Genomic DNA, 4901 nt, shown 5'->3' on the forward strand with positions numbered 1-4901 from the left:
AGTAGCGATTTTGTTCCATTTTATCCGCATGGCTCTTAGTAACACAATGAGAAAATATGCAGATCAGCATGCTTAATTTTTTGGCACGGATCCCTGCCAATAATATATATATATATATATATATATATATATATATATATATATATATATATATATATATATATATATATATATATATATATATATACTAGTCGACCAAAAGCGAATAAAATGGCGACAGACGTGTTACGCGACTTGTGCTCATGGCAGGTGCAGGCAACGAATCATGATATGAAGACCATCGCTTCTATGCTCCATGAGTTTTGGACAATCACAGACTGAGCGCGTCTGATTTGCCCTTCGTAGAACTTACTCATGAATCATTGATTTTACTGAAGATAATGACAGGACCATTTGCACATTAGTTTGAAGGTAATATTTTGCGGCAATTGCCCTCACATTCTCAGTTGGGAGTTAGCACCCAGATTTAAAAAAACGCTTTTATTCACAAGCTGCGCATTTTGATCATGGCGCGGAAATACAAGTCTGCCGATTTTGCAGCGGCGCCGGCAGGTGGAGGCACTGACGCGTGACAGAAAGAATGCGTTTATCAGTCTTGGAGCAAAGAGAGAGCTCGGAGAAAGCAAATTTCAATGTCTGTTGCTATTCTGAAGTCCAATGTTCCACGCAGTGTAAATTGATAGGTGATAAAGATCAACAGATAAAGTTCATTTTTACCCCACTATCAGAGTAGGGTTAATTTTTCAAGCCATTGTCATAAATACACCGATTTCGTTCTCACCGCGGCACATTTCCAAGCGCTTTCAGACGTGGAAGATGCATACCATTGGTGAATTTAAACCAATGCACGTGCTTCAGACAGGCGAAAAAGTCCTCTGCAGAAACCCACAGTGGCTCTTATTCGTTTTTGAAAGACAAAAGTTCCTGAAATGCATTGTGAACCACACCTCTGGAGCCACCGTTTAAAGACGACGGCGATGAAACACCGATGATGACCACCTGTGCCTCAGCAGTGACATGGCGGTTCCAGTACCCATCTTCCATGTAGGATGTGCACGGCTCGATTACCCTCTGCCTTTCGGCACCCGTCAGACAAAAAGTGCGTCCTTCTCTTAGCGTCCCCTATGCTTTATCCTGGGCGAGACTCTGGGGCAAAAAAAAAAAAATGCGGGTGACCCCACCTCCTTAGGCAGCCCAAGCATGTTAGCCATGACACTCACTGGTCGAGGTGCCATCACGTCATTAAAAAATCAAGTGACGGCAATCTTCATAGTCGCTGTAAGCGTAAATGTGGGCCAAGCTGTGCCTGACGTGTCAGTGGAGCTTGGAGGGTGATTGCGCAACTGTGCTTACCGCCTTTTGCATCGACCACGTCAAAGGGGTACACCATAGGCTGTACACCAGCTGTGCTCTTGCGTTTTATTTACGGCCTTGGTTTAATTTCATAGAAATATGAAGTTTCCTTATTTCGCTTACGTCCGTTGGTATTTGCGCTGTTGGAGGATAGGAAGTTAAATGCAATTTCACCGTTGACCGCTACAAGATGTAGTCTCAGCAGTAACTATAGCGATCATTTGACTCGTATATTTCATATTATGGCCAAACATTATTTGCACAAGCCTGAAAGAAACCTGTTATTTAAGCTTGTGACATGTTTACACACTGATAGAATTCCCTATAAAATCGAATGTTGTAGTAAATCAACCGAGCACAAAAGTGATATGTAAAATGTAAATAAAAGTTAACAAAAAAGTAACTGGCAGCGGTGGGATTCGAACCCACGCCCCCGAAGAGACTGGTGCCTAAAACCAGCGCCTTAGACCGCTCGGCCACGCTACCAACGGAATTCCCCTCCTCCGTCGTACATTGTGGTGAGTTAGTGCCGGTTGATGAAGTGTCATTACAAGAATGCAATTATAAAGCAAAAAACGCTGACATGAGCAAGTTTACGACATCTCTTTCACGTCGTTGCTGATGACATCCGGATAATCTCGGCGGTAAGAGTTCGTGATAATGTTTTTTGCTGTATTTTGCTTTAGTACTCTATTTACGTTTCCTAAGGCCTGACTGACTGTTGTGAGAAAACGCTATCCGTCGTGTTATCTCTGCTATCTAAGGGCACGCTGTGATGGGATGGAAACAGGCGTATGCATAGACATTGTATAGTGGAACGCCGCAACGATATGGGTGTCACTTTTTATTCAGTAGGAGTGAGTCAACTGTCGGAGGCATTGAAGCCGGCATGTCCACAACGCCCCTACTGAAAAACCGAAAGTTCTACGGGGCAATAACCTCATAAAATCTCACCTAATCGCATAGACTCTAATACGGTGCACATCATTATCATAAAATATCATACATAATTTATGATGATGTTTAGGAAACTATGAGACCTTATGCAATTATATGCGACTTGTGATTTCTTATGTGAGATTGTGCGAGAAAATGTGAGGTTATTGCCTCATACAATTTTTTCAGTAGGGGCTGTATCAGCGAATCTTGAAATCGGTATGCCATCAAATGACTGCTGCAACTCGTTTTGGTCAGCTGAAGTCTGTGCAGCACGATTCCTTTATCGTAATCTGCCTGCACTTCTCCAGCGTACTACGCAGCCAGTGTATGCATGTGTGGTATGAAAGCAAAGTACATGCTGCGAGAAGCTGTATTGAAGAGGTACTGTGAAACTGGTATAAGGAGGACCAATCAAATTGGATTAAAAAATAGCACAACTTTTCCCACCGAGGGACTCGCAGAGTCAAATCCGTGAACCTGAAATGGAAGTGTATGCTGGCGTTGCTTGAAATTGAGAAAACAACAATGAGCCTAATCCATCACCCGCAGCGTCAGATGAGCGCGCGTCTGCACTCCGCCAGCTGTACGTTCTACATGCGCAGATGCTCGCACTCCGAGCCGGAGTGGCAGTAGAATCAGAATGAGAGATTGAAGGCCAGAATAAAAGTTAACTCCAAACCTCCTTAACGCAGTTGGCGCCATCAAGGTAAAACTTTAGAGACAATAGTCGGTTGCGGCCCAGCGCAATTGTTAATACAGCGATAATAAACGACTTGCAGTATACGTAGTAGGTTCGCGAATACCCAGGAACCGCACTAAACAAAAAGTTATAAACATCTTGTATATTCTGCGGTAACTATATATACCACTTTTAAAACGCCGTTGGAAATGTTAAAAATGAATTAAGATAAAAAAATACATTCTTTTTTGTACCATAAACATTAAACTAGCGTTAAAACTCGGCATTTAATGCTCCGTTATATATTTTAATGTCGATACCTGTAACATAAATAACATAAAACAATGTTGACAAAAAGTTCAGGCATTGTGTCGCAGAATTTTTTTAGCGTTTATATTTGAAGTAACAGAAGTAACAGAACTTTGTAGTTTAATGTCTGAAATGGTTGTGGCCATACACTGCATGCTCGACCTCAAAATTTCATTACTGGACATTGCATGCTATACATTCACCACTCTGGCCATACCGGCCTTCCTAGCTAAAAGTGACCAAGGCTTTAAACAGACGATGACCTAATCTTGTTGCTGAAACCAACTGAGGGGTGTTGAGAGCCACGAAGTGTCTGCAGTGTTTTATTTGTTCTAAAAAATTAATTGATTTAAAGACTAAGTGGGCAACTTTATGCAAACATTGGCTTCAGGAATAAAGCCCCGTACAGTATAAACGTTGTCGATTGCGTTGAAAAGCAGCTGCTGAAATGTTTGCACGAGGGCACCATTTACGCAGCTTTATTTACCGGCTTTAAAATAAAGACCGCGAAATATAAAAACGACCATATGGCAGCTGCTTGCGCATCTCTCTCGCCCGATGCAAACGCTGAGCACCGTTGGGGACTGCACAACTGACACGTCATAGAGTCTGTACTTTGCGGGATTTCTGGTGGGTAGATATAGATATGGTCCATAGGGTTACGAAGAGTCGGACACGACTGAACGACTGAACTGAACTGAAGATATAGCAAACATTGCAACAAGCTGTTTTTATAGGCGGTCTACAAGTTTCGTGCTGATACTTAACTACTGACGTTATTATTTCAAGAAGCTTTCTGATTACACATTATACTAACCAAATCTCCAGAGTCCAGAACTGTAAAAAGTACGGGTGACTTAGCCTGCGCCCCTGAACATAATTCAACCGATTTCACTCCTAGAGGACATTCTGCCTTTCATAAAAGCTTTGTTGCTTTTAACCTGGATGCCCGATATAAGCTTGAGACAATTTAATCAACACGTTTCAATGTTGGCTAAAGTTGCGTACTTTCAAAAATGGCAGATATGGTCATGCATGGTTACTTCATTATCTTATATAGTGAAAACTGCGCATAAAATGTTGTATATATGAATGTTTATTATTACTTTTACAAATAGATTATACTAGCATTTCGCAGCGTTTCGAAAACGATAGGAAGTATAACAAAGCCATGCTGTTTGACAAAAAAAAAATGGGTGTTATTAAGAAGTTTCGGTTCTAAGTCCGTAACGTCAAAGCAGGACGCTGCAGAAGCGAAAATGTGGACACAAGTTATAGTTCATTGAAGCAGCAATGCCGGAACATCGTAAAAACACAGAAAGAAAGATATTATGCGTAGTAGTACGCTAATCTTTCATTTCAAGCAGATAGCGGCTGTGTACTTACTCCTCTGCCAAAATCCGGCTGAGCAGAGCGGATATGCTGTACAACTTCATGGAACACTGTTCGGTACGCTGCATCATACTTGTATATTATACAAAAAGCTTGTGCTATATATATGTCCCAATCAAGATGTTGTCGCTGCAAGTTTCACGTTAAAAAAGAAAAAGAGAGGACATTATTACCGGGTTGCCACACGCACGAACACATGCACTGAAACACACTTGCCACTGCGAAGAAA

General features: G+C 41.7%; 1 non-coding gene across 1 annotated transcript; it reads right to left on the minus strand.

Annotated features, from left to right (window-relative positions):
- Positions 1-1757: 1757 nt before the first annotated feature.
- TRNAL-UAG (transfer RNA leucine (anticodon UAG)) lies at positions 1758-1839 on the minus strand. The gene has a single exon. It is a non-coding gene; the product is annotated as a tRNA-Leu (tRNA).
- Positions 1840-4901: the final 3062 nt, after the last annotated feature.

This window comes from Amblyomma maculatum, chromosome 3 (genome assembly GCF_055883805.1).
Source record: "Amblyomma maculatum isolate TAMU_Amacu chromosome 3, ASM5588380v1, whole genome shotgun sequence".
Lineage (NCBI taxonomy): Eukaryota > Metazoa > Arthropoda > Arachnida > Ixodida > Ixodidae > Amblyomma > Amblyomma maculatum.